This window comes from Myotis lucifugus, unplaced genomic scaffold, assembly GCF_000147115.1.
Source record: "Myotis lucifugus unplaced genomic scaffold, Myoluc2.0 scaffold_29, whole genome shotgun sequence".
Classification (NCBI taxonomy): Eukaryota; Metazoa; Chordata; class Mammalia; order Chiroptera; family Vespertilionidae; genus Myotis; species Myotis lucifugus.
In genome coordinates this window covers 8,977,284-8,990,021 of record NW_005871077.1, presented here as the reverse complement: position 1 = coordinate 8,990,021, position 12,738 = coordinate 8,977,284, and the positions used below count along the sequence as shown (strand labels likewise).

Here is a 12,738-nt window from a genome sequence, read left to right as displayed (position 1 = left end):
AAGGAGTTCATCACCATCAAACCAGCATTATATGAAATGCTGAAAAGTATTCTTTAAGAAGAGGAAGAAGAAAAAGGTAAAGATACAAATTATGAACAGCAAATACATATCTATCAACAAGTGAATCTAAAAATCAAGTGAATAAAAAATCTGATGAACAGAGTAAACTGGTGCATATAATAGAAGCAGGGGCATGGAAAAGGAGTGGACTGACAATTCTTGGGGGGAAAGGTGTGTGGGGGTGCAGGAAGAGACTGGAAAAAAATCATGCACCTATGGATGAGGACAGTGGGAGGGGTAAGGGCAGAGGGTGGGGTGGGTACTGGGTGAAGGAGAGCTATGGGGGGGAAAAAAGGAACAACTGTAATAATCTGAACAATAAAGATTTAATTAAAAAAAAAACAACAACAATAAACCATCCACCCCCAAAAAATATCTAGGTATTTTAAAATAACAGGATATTGAAATATTAATGTAAGTTTGCCTCATATGAAGAATCTAGAGGGTGTATTTGAATCTATTAATCAATAAGTCTTGTATTTTATTTGAAATATCTCTTAAAATCTGAATATATTGTTAATCTGAGGAGTGTTAATTACTTACATGTCACCTAAAATAAAGATTTCTAAGGGTTGAGAATCCTAACTAATTGGAAAGAAATTATGGTTTTAGTGTAATAAAAGGCATGAGGCATAGAAAGGGTTATGAAAATTATAGAATGCTTGTAAAGAAAAGTGTTAAAAAGAAATTATATAAATGACACAGGCCAGTAAACCAGGAATAAGGAAACTGAGATGGTTAAACAGCAATTTGGAGTCTCTAAAGAACACTTAAGAATAAATTATTCAAATTTTGCCAGAGGGTAAGTAGCTTATATCAACCTACTCAGGGAGATAGATAGCAAAAATCCAATTAGTGTCATTTGCTGACCACACCCAAGGACAAATGAAGTTAGAGAATAAACCTCAGGAAAATTTTATACTTAAGGTGCATAGGAAACTTTGTCAAATAAAGAAATAGCAATATTATGCTTTCATTTGTAACTCTAATTGTTATTCTGGAATATTGTGTTTTGCAGGAAGGACAAAATTGTATGCCATTTGGATTATAATAAAATCCATAACTGTGTCATTTTAGAAACAGTCACTGTTTTGTTACAAGGCATTTGAAAAAAAAAATATTACATCTTCTGAGGGCTCCATGGAAAGAACTCTGACATTTTCAGATTATCCCCTTTGAACTGGATGAAAATTATTAGAACTCTTAGAGTATCTAGATTAATAGAAGTATTGGCAGGGAAAATCAGAAGAAACAAAAATTATTTATGGGACTAAATGAACTAAAAATAATTATTTAGTTTTTATAACTTTTGTTGAAAGTATTGCTGATTCTTAATCTTTTTGTTTTTCAGACATAAGGAAACTTTGTTTTCTTGAAGCAATTTGGTAAATTATATATATTTCTCCCTGGCTTATCCCTCCAGAATTTGGCAATTTATAATGAGTGAATCATGGCAATATACTTCCTTGCATGAATTCAATAAGACCAGTTCCCAATGGTTGTTTTATTAACCAAGACTTTGACTGGAGTGTCATGTCTAAAAGAATAATGTCTGGACTATGAACATTACCAGAAGACTTGAAGCCAATAAGAGTGCCTTGGAGAAATCCTGGTACCTTACTTGGTCACATGGTTCATAGTAATCTTTCCAGATAAGGAACAAAGGTTGCTTTCCTGAGATATAGCAAGGAAGGAACCTCAAGACATTTTGGAAACCTCAAAAACTTGAGGAATTCACTCAAGTCTGCAGGTATTCCAGGCGAGCCTGATGGCAGCTAGGTGGCTCAGCTTCTCTGCCCTGAGGGGCTCATTAAGGTTCAATCATGAAATTCCAGCAAAGCAGATTTTTAAAAAGCCTATATGATCAATTGCTATTCTTATTGTGTTCATGCAAACAATCCGGCCAAATTGAAACCAGACTTAATGCAATAAATAATTTGGTCTTAATTTGGCTCCTTAATAAAAATGAGGGTGCCCTAACCAGTTTGGCTCAGTGGATAGAGCGTCGGCCTGCCGACTCAAGGGTCCCAGGTTCGATTCCGGTCAAGGGCATGTACCTTGGTTGCAGGCACATCCCCAGTGGGGAGTGTGCAGGAGGCAGCTGATCGATGTTTCTAACTCTCTATCCCTCACCCTTCCTCTCTGTAAAAAATCAATAAAATATATTTTTTTAAAAATGAGGGTGATTTTAGGGAAAAATGATATTTTAATAGGGAATTATTAAAACTGAAATGTGGTGTGTGTTTTTTCCTTCTATCAAACCATTGGTTATAATTCTTGCTGTTCTAACTTTTGAAATTTTTTAACACAGTTTGTCTCCACCATGTTATAAGCCCTACTCGTACACAGGGGATACCAACTGTAGGCAACTCCTTTCATGTCCAGGCCTCACTGTCCTTCTGACAGAGAACAAGAATCTCTTGGCTCTGAAAAACACACACACACAAAACTTCCATCTCTCCTCAGCATGAAGTAGCTTCAAAAATGACACTATGCCCATTCTCCATGAAAAAATTCAGAGCCAAGATCCTTAAGGGGCTGTGGTAGATAATTAGACAGACATAAGCAGAACAAGGACAATGGACCAACTGTAGTGAAATGGACAGGACCCTTAGACATGCTTCTCACCACTCCAAATGCTCTGAAGCTGGCCATGGAGGAACCTGTATAGACTCTCTCTCCCTTCCTCTAAGAAAGCCACAAGGTTTTAAAACAGCTAATGAAGATCAGTTAGTATAAAAAGAAAAGGAGGGAATTTGTAGGAAATAGGCCTCTGTGATCCATCTTCAGCATAATCAACTTTTAGAAAAAACTAACAACATGTGACCAGTCAGTTACTAAATTTTCCAGGGCAAATAGGATGTAGGGAAGGGTATAAGAACAAACAACTATGTCGTAACCCAACGGTTCTCAACCTGTGGGTCGCGACCCCTTTGGGGGTTGAACAACCCCTTCACAGGGGTCGTCTAAGACCACCGGAAAACACATATATAATTACATATTGTTTTTGTGATTAATCACTATGCTTTAATTATGTTCAATTTGTAACAATGAAATTGGGGGTCACCACAACATGAGGAACTGTATTAAAGGGTCGCGGCATTAGGAAGGTTGAGAACCACTGTAAGTAACCAGTAGCACATTTTCCAGGAAAATCTGCCTGCCACAACTAGACAAAGCAAAGTGGAGACAACTAGAAAAGGCCTCAGCCCATTTTTTTAAATAACCCAATAGGAGACAATAAGACCTAGGCAACATGGGGAAAACTATTAAACCCATGGTACTCAGCCAATGAGGAACTGGGGGAGGGACTCACGCACATTAGTGATAAATTGCCTGTGATCGCTGCTCTGTGTGTGCCTATTCAACTGGATACCTGCTCTTGCAAGACCACATTAAAAGTCTCGTTTTCACCATTCTTCTGTCTCCGAGTTTGTTATTTGAATTCGGACAGGTAAACATTTCTTACATTGCATGAAAAAACTCCCACAGAATCTTCAGAGAGAAAAATTATGAGATGGAGAGTGTATACCCTGAGAAATAACATCATACTAGAGGTCTCTTGTTGGCTAACTGGACTCTTATTTTTTTGTTGTAAATAAGAGCCTAGCAACCATGTCTACATAGGAGGCTCTCACTCAAACTGCAGTTCAAGGAGAAGCATGCACTGACTTCCCTGCCTCTGCATTGAATTGCCTGCCTGTACTGTGTTTCTGCCATCTAACCAGCCCTTATAAAGGAGTGACTGGAATCGTATTTCATCCAATAGGACTGAGGTTCTCCTCATCCAATAGGAGATGCACAGCTATATCAACATCTCCACTGACCAATCAGAGCAGTTCCATTCTGATCAATCAGGAAAGCGCCCTTTGGACCAATTAAACTTTGATAATTTGGAGTCCTCAGTTGCATGAGGGCAGACCAATCAGGGACCAGGAAAGAGGACTTCTGTCTATATAAGCCAGCTCCCCTCTGTTCCTGAGAGTGTACTTTTCCTTTCCACTGAAGATTTGAGCTGAAACACCAAAGGAGACCCAGAGCAGAGCAGGCCAGAGCAGACTGGCACAGAATGGAGCAGACCAGAGCAGAATGGAACAGACCAGTGCAGGGCAAATCAGACCAGAGCGGGGCATAATAGGACTGTCTAGCTGCCTGGCCACATGATTGTTTCACAGCCATTCTGTTCTCACAGCCATGCTGTATTACAATTGCACTGTTTTGTAGTGAATACAGTTTCCTTCTTCACTGCACCCTAAATTGGGGATTCCTGTTGGTGTTGAATTGGCACCAATGACCATTGATTGACAAGAGCAACAATATGTTTATTTGAAAGACAGAGATGTGATTAAGATAAAAGGTGCCACTGTAAAAGTTAAATATACACCTGGCCACACTAATGATCAAATGGCTCTATTTTTGGAAGAGGAGATTATGTCCTAGGAGAAGGAACTATATTTGAAGACCTCTTTGATCATATGAACTTCTGAAAAGAATTTGTCAACCGATGGCATCAATTCAAAGAACCCCAATTTGGTGTATGGTGAAGAAGGAAATTTTATTCAGTGCAAACAGCTCAATGGTGATACAGCACAGCTGTGAAAACCACACAACTGTGAGGTTGCCCTAGGTGACACGCGAACACATTTTTTGGTTGATTTTTCTTTGTTAAATGGCATTTAAATATATAAAATAAATATCAAAAATATAAGTCTTTGTTTTACTATGGTTGCAAATATCAAAAAATTTCTATATGTGACACGGCACCAGAGTTAAGTTAGGGTTTTTCAAAATGCTGACACGCCGAGTTCAAAAGGTTCGCCATCACTGCCCTAGGGCCAAGTTCCTTTTCATCTAAGCTGCTCTGCTCTGCACTAGTCTGCCTTTCTGCTCCTGGGCAGGTCTGCTCTAGAGTTGTTTTCTGTGTTTCAGCTCTGTCTGGGGAATCACAGTCTTCAGTCACTGGTGGAAAGGGAAAGAGTTCTCAGAGCCAGAGGGGAGCTGGCTTATATAGACAGAAGTCCCTGTCTGTGGTCCCTGATTAGTCCACCCTCATGCAAATAAGGACTTCAAATCCTTACGTTCGATTAGCCCATTAGGCACTGTACTGATTGGTCAGAGCTGCACAGCTTCTATTGGATAGGAAAAGCCTCAGTCCTATTGGTTGAAATAGGATTTCAGAATCTCCTTTATATAAGGGCTGGCTCATATGGCAGAATCACAGTGCAGTTCAATATAGAAGCAGGTAGGTGAGTGCAAGCTTCTCTGTGGGGTATAGTTTGAGTGAGAAGCCTCTGTGTGGAAATGGCTGCTAGTCTCTGTTTTGTTGTTGTTGTTTTATTTTATTTTGTTTTGTTTAATTTGAGCCCAGTTAGCCTCCAGGAGCCTTCTTAGTATATGTCTTCTTTCTCAGGGTTCACTAGTTATTGACATCAAAGCTGATATTATTTATCCAGGACATGGCCTAGTAATCCATATTGCTGAAGATAAAATTCTACATTTCTCAGAGAAATATTTGAGAAGAGCAAATTCTTAAGATGTTTTATGATATAATTTTGAAAAATCATTTACATAATGGAACTTGTAAAAATTATTTACAAGTATACTTCTGAATCTACACTAATAAAAGAGAAACATGGTAATTAGCATACGACCGCTACCCTTTTCATTGGCTAATCAGTGAGTATATGCAAATTAACTGACAACCAAGATGGCGGCTAATTTGCATATGTCGGCTCCAAGCCACAGACTGAGGCTTTAGGCCTGGGTAAGGGAGGAGCCAGCCAGCAATCGTTGAGCCAGCGATGGTTGATGGCAGTGATGGCGGGGAACCGGGGTGGAGCCAGCCAGCGATCATAGATGGCGGCGGCGGGGAGCTGGGGGTGCCCCGGCCCAGGCCAGAACCTCGGCCTGAGGCTTTAGGCCTGGGTCAGGGAGGAGCCAGCCAGCGATCTTCTGCAGAGGCGGCGGCGGCGGGGAGATGGGGGTGCCCCGGCCCAGGCCTAAAGCCTCGGCCAGAGGCTTTAGGCTTGGGCCGGGGAGGAGCCAGCCAACGATTATTGATGGCGGCGGAGGCGGGGAACCAGGGTGGAGCCAGCCAGCAATCGTTGATGGCAGTGGTGGGGAGCTGGGGGTACCCCAGCCCAGGCCTAATGCCTCGGCCAGAGGCTTTAGGCTTGGGCCAGGGAGGAGCCAGCCAGTGATCCTTGATGGTGGTGGCGGCCCAAACCGGGGTGCAGCCCGCCAGCGATCCTTCATGGCCATGGTGGCTTGGAGCTGAGGGTGCCCTGGCCCAGGGCTAATGTCTCGCCAGAGGCATTAGGCCTGGGCAGGGGCCAAACCAGCAATTGGTGTGAACTACGGAGGAAACACCTTTTCTGACTGCTGATTGGTTAAGCTCCCTGTATGCCACTGGTAATATTCTTAGTAACTTGGGTAATAAGAGTCCAAAAAGTGATCTAGGGTTTTTTTTACCACACTCCTGGAGAAAAAAATGAAGGTCTGCTGCTGGAGGGTTAAGAAATGTCATATCCTGTCCTAGCCAGTTTGGCTCAGTGGATAATGCCTCGGCCTGCCCAACGCAGATTCTGGGTTCAATTCTGACCAAGGGCATGTACCTAGGTTGCAGGTTCCTCCCTGGCTCCGGCCCAGGTCAGGGCTCATGCAGGAGGCAACCAATCAAAGTGTTCCTCTCGCTTTGATGTTTCTCTCTGTCTTTCCCTTTCTCTTCCACATTCTCTAAAAATCAATGGAAACATATCCCCAGGTGAGGATAAAGAAAGAAAGAAATGTCATATCCTATGAAAGACACTTCTTGAAAATGCCTAAAGAAAGTTGTCATTTTTTCATGGTAAAGGGACTGGAGTCCGTGTTGATGAAAACACCTTTGTGGCTGCGGTGACTGGCAGTGGCTGCAACAGTGCGGTGATGGGGCTGGTGCCTTCCCCTGATCAGCCCGGTCGACTCCCACAAAGGGAGGCCAGACTGTGGCTTAGGCCCACTCCCCAAAGGGAGCGGGGAGCAGGTAGTAGGACATCCCCTAGGGCTCCCAGTATGTGATAGGGGGCAAGCTGGGCTGAGGGAACCCCCTCTCCAGTGCACAAATTTTTGTGCACCGGGCCCCTAGTCTATATAATAAAAGCCTAAGCAACTGTTAAGGTGGAACGATCAGAACAACCAGTCACTATGATGCACACTGACCACCAGGGGGCAGATGCTCAACACAGGACTGCCCCCTGGTGGTCAGTGCACTCCCACAGGGAGAGCACCGCTCAGCCAGAAGCCGGGCTCACAGCAGGCGAACACAGCGGCAGTGGTGGGAGCCTCTCCCACCTCCGTGCAGTGCTAAGGAGCAGTGAGCCGAGCAGTAAGGATCAGTGAGCAGGTGGGTGGTAAGGAGCGAGGGGTCCTGGACTGTGAAAGGGATGTCTGACTGCCAGGGAGCAGGCCTAAGGCCAGCAGTCGGACATCCCCCAAGGGTTCCCAGACTATGAGAGGGAGCAGGCCGGGCTGAGGGACCCCCTTCTCCAGTGCACGAATTTCGTGTATCGTGCCTCTAGTACTTACATAAAATGACTGAATGCAATCTCTTGCTTTATTTGAAAAAGAAGGAAAAATATTTAGCAACATGGATTCTGACAAGAAATGGAAATCTCATCTTATTTTCAGATTAATAAAATTTTAGTTGTTTTATTTTGCTTTGTTCATAGAGAGTGGTATGTTTTCTTAATTATTAATTATTTACAGAGAATTAAGAGTGTATAACATTGAAAATAATTCTAAATATGCCTTAACATAATGTAATATTTATTCTAAAATGTAAAAATTGCATTTTTACATTTATAATATAGATCATTTATCTAACCTAGATCTTACAATATTTTACCAAAGTTCAAGATCCACCAGTTTATCTACTTTCAAGTAATTAAGTAAAATGGTTACTTTAAAAATAATAAAATTTATATAATTTAAACTGGATATTATTCTTGGAAATTGGTTATCTATTACCAGTGGTCAATAATACTGCTTTCTCTAACTGCTTCAGTTAACACTGCAGATTTCTATGTAATTCTTCCTTTTCTGGAACCCTTGTCTATATCTATAGATCATGGCTTTGTTTTCATGTTTCTGTCAATTATATCATGATTTATGTATTAGTTCTATATCTCTGTATCATGTTTATTTTCTTATAATGGTATTCCACAAATGATTCATGAATATCAACTTTTGGTAATTAAAAAGATTAAATTCCCAGTTTTAAAAAATTATTACTTTCCCATCTTGTGTTTTATTTAACAAGAGCCACCATCCCTCACCCCTAAATAGGAACAAACAAAGGACAGAGATGTACACCCCTCACCCCCCTCCAGCACACTGAGGTCAGACCATGGTAAAACAGGGCTGGATGTCTATGTTGTACAGCCTCTGATGCCTAGCACAGACAGCAGCTTCTTCTGGGGGAACTATGGTGATGAGCTTTAAGGAACAATTCTTCTTGAAATAAGGTTACCACTCTATTTGGAACATTCCCCTAAGACAGGCTTCTGAATCTACTCTGGCAACCTCACTTATCCACCGTGATCCTAACCCATAACCTCTGGTCTCCCTTCAGTTTGCCATTGCTATCCTAACCAGGAAAGAAGGCAGATTTGAGAGCCTTTTTTTTTTTTTTTTGCCAAGAGGAATTTCTGCCCTCAATGGCATTAGTATTTTCAACTGCAATCACTCTTATTTTCAAGTTAGTACTGATAACAATTATGAAATAAATATAAGAATCAGTGGGGGGCAGGGGGCAAGAAACTGTCACAGGGAGTCTGTGAGGTACTGGCAGATACTCCATGCTCCAAAGCCACAAGGAAGAGTGTTGTCTAAAACATTTCCTTACAAGGATGGAGCCAGACACCCATATCTCAGGACCAATCTTCTCTGGGCTTCATTGGAATTCTGGCTGAGACCCAGAGTTCATCCCTCTCTAGTCATTGGGTCAGAAATCTCAAGTTGCTCCACATTAAGACTCAGTGGTGTTTCCTACTCTCATGAGCAAACTTGCCAGCAGAACATGAGGCAAGAGGGGAACTGAGCCTGGGTGTCTGAGGAAATAAGCAGGTTATCTTTGGTTTCCCACCTTGAGCTATCTCAATTGACCAATTTCTGTCCACTTCCCCTACTGTAAGGGGCTCCAGGCCCTGACAAAATCTTTCTCTTAATAACCTCTCTCTCCTCTGTACTCCTCCAAGTTGGGTCTGGAAATGTACTATGCTAAGTCCCTGCAAAGAGGAACAGTTGCTTCCTGAGAGATGTGCTCACCAGCTAACCTGGTAGCCCTCCCTTTTGCACCTGGAGCAGGTACCAATTGCTAGACAGTTAATCTAATTCTCCTTGGAAGCTTGAGTCAGCTCATGTGCAGAACTGGCACTTCCTGGTTATCCTTAAAAAAGGGGTGAGTGTGTGTGTCCTATGCAGTAAGACTTACAGTTTGTAAGTGCTTACAACAACCATATGAGAGTATATTATTTTTAGCTCCATTTAAGATATATTTTTTTAAACTGAGACTTAGAAAGTCTAAGAACCTACTCCAAAATTCACCCAGTTAGTAGCACTGGGGATAAGATTAGAACCCAGTCTGCCTGGCTCATACCAAACTCAACTACCTTTTAGAGCAATGGTGGTTGCAGAACAGGGACTTATTTTACTGGAGCAGGAAATCAGGTTAATTCATAGGTTCTCATGACTTCTAGTTTTATTTACTGACATGCTGTTTGGTCATGTTCTTAAGTCATTTCAAGTATGAGTGTTTCATCTCATTAGACTCTAAGAGTCTCAAGGATAACCATATTTCCTTTTGAATGATGTCCTTTCTTGCTTAACTCCAACTTGATTAAAAAGTGTTCCTTGTCTGCCTAACCCGAGGGACATGGCTGAAAATTCACTCCCTGGAATTTTGCTCCACACTTTTTATTTCATAACATTTCGATTACACCAGCTGAAGCTTCACTTCTCAGATTAAAGTGTGTTCCTAATGCTGCTTATATACTTACCACCAAGATTACCATCTCAGCACATTCAGGCTGCTATAACAAGATACCACACACTGAGTAGTTTACAGACAACAGAAATTTATTTCTGCTCACTGCTAACATTATACACAATGGTGAAAAACTTAAAACCTTTTCCTTTAAATCAGAAATAAGACAAGAGTGTCCATTCTCACCACTTCTATCCAAAATAGTCCTGGAAGCCCTAGTCAGATCAATCAGGCAATCAAAATAAATAAAAGGTATCCAAATCACAAAGGAAGAACTATAATTGCCTTCTTTTGCAGATGATATAATCTACACTAATAATAGTCAAATATGTAAATTGACTGTACTTCTGAGATGCCCCACAGCCAATCAGGAGGGAATATGCAAATTAGCGGGACAAAGATGGTGGCAGCCACAGAGCTGGCCTGAGCAAGTGGGAGGCTTGGGTCGCACAGGCCAGCTGCCAATGAAGGTGCCTGCAAATGGCCCTCAGCCCCTCACCCAGGCTGGCCAGGCACCCCAGCAGGGACCCCCACCCTGAAGTGTGGCCAGCCTGAAAACAGCCCTCAACCCCTCACCCAGGATACCCTTCAGGGCAAACCAGCCTGCCCCCACCCATGCACCAGGCCTCTATCTATACTAATAAAAGGGTAATATGCTAATTATACTGGGAGACCTTCCGGACGTTCTTCTGGACAAAGCCATGGTGGCAGGGCCAAGGTAGAGGCGGTTAGGGGCCAAGAGGGGATGGCAGTTGTGGGTGATCAGGCCGGTGGAGGGGACCATTGAGGATGACCAGGCTGGCAGGGGGGTAGCTGGGGGTGAGCAGGCTGGTAGGGGGAGCACTTGAAGGTGAGCAGGCCATCAATGGAGGTCAGTTGGGGCAATCAGGCTAGTGGGGGGGCAGTTGGGGTGAGCAGGCTGGCGGGGGGGCAGTTGGGGGTGAGCAGGCTGGCAGGGGGGACAGTTAGGGGCAAGCAGGCTGGTGGATGGGGTCATTTAGGGGTGAGTAGGCTGGCAGGCAGAGTGGTTAGGGACAATCAGGCAGGCAGGCTGGTGAGCAGTTAGGAGCCAGCAGTCCCAGATTGCGAGAGGGATATCCCCCGAGGGGTCCCAAATTAGAGAGGGTGCATGCCGAGCTGAGGGACACACCCCGCCACCATGCATGAATTTCGTGCACTGGACCACTAGTCTTCTATATATAAATCCTAAAGACTCCACCAAAAGACTGTTAGAACTAATTTACAAATTCAGTAAAGTTTCTGGCTACAAAATTAATATACAAAACTCTGCTGCTTTTTCATATTACAGTGATCAGAAAGAAAAGTTAAGAAAGCAACCCCATTTATAATTACCTCAATAAATATACCTCATAATAGATTTAACCAAAGAGTTGAAAGCCCATACACTGAAAATTATAAAGACATTGATGAAAAGAATTGAAAAAGACACAAATAAATGATAAGGTTTCCATGTTCATGGATTGGGAGAATTAATATTGTTAAAATGTCCTCACTACCCAAAGTTATCTACAGATTCAGTGCAATCCCTGTCAAAATCTCAATGGCATTTTTCACATAAATAGAACACACAATCTCAAAATTTGTATGGAACTATGCAACACCCTCAATAGCCAAAGCAATAAAAAATTAGCATAGCTGGATACATAACACTTCCTGATCTCAAAGTATATTACAAAACTATAGTAATCAAAACAGGATGGTGTTGGCATTAAAAAAAAAAAGACACAGAGATGAATGGAACAGAAGAAAGACCCCAGAAATAAACTCACACATATATGGTCAATTAATTTACGACAAAAGGGCCAAAAATATGCAATGGGGAAAAGACAGTCTCTTAAATAAATGATATTAGAAAAACTAGAGAGCTACATGCAAAACAATGTAATTGTCTTACACCATACACAAAAATCATCTCAAGATGAATTAAATCCTTGAATGTAAGACCTGATACCATAAAACTTTAGAAGAATTCCCTCCATAGAGAGTAAGATTTTTTACTTCAGTCTTAGCATTTGGATTTGACACCATAAATAAAAATCAATAAGTGAGACTACATCAAACTAAAAAACTTTGCACAGCCAAAGAAACCACCAAGAAAATAAAAAGGCAACCTATGGAATGAAAGAAAATATTTGCAATTCATATATCTGATAAGGGTTAAAATCCAAATATGTAAAGAACTCATATAACTCAATAGGAGAAAAAAAACAATCTGATTTAAAAATAATCAGAGGATCTTCATAAACATTTTTAAAGAACACATAACAGATGGCCAACAGGCACATGAGAAGGTGCTCAGCATCATTAATTCTCAAGGAAATCTAAATTAAAACCACAATGAGATATCACTTCACACTTGTTAAAATGGCTATTATAAAAAAGGTAAGAGATAAGTGTTGGCAAAAATGTGAAGCAAAGAGAACCTTTGTGCACTGTTGGTGGGAATGTAAATTGGTGTAACCATTATGGAAAACAGTATAGAGGTTCCTCAAAAAATTAAAAAAATTGAAAACATATATAATCTGGCAATTCTATTTCTATGTATTTCTCTGGAAAAGATATATGTATGTTAATTGCAGCATTATTTACAATAACCAAGACATGGAAGCAACTTAAGTGTCCATAAAGGAATGAAT

At 41.5% G+C, this 12,738-nt stretch overlaps 1 pseudogene; it reads left to right on the top strand.

Moving 5' to 3' along the window:
• The window catches only part of LOC102430183, a 45,380-nt pseudogene extending 40,833 nt beyond the window's left edge, over nt 1–4,547 (top strand).
• Nucleotides 4,548–12,738: the final 8,191 nt, after the last annotated feature.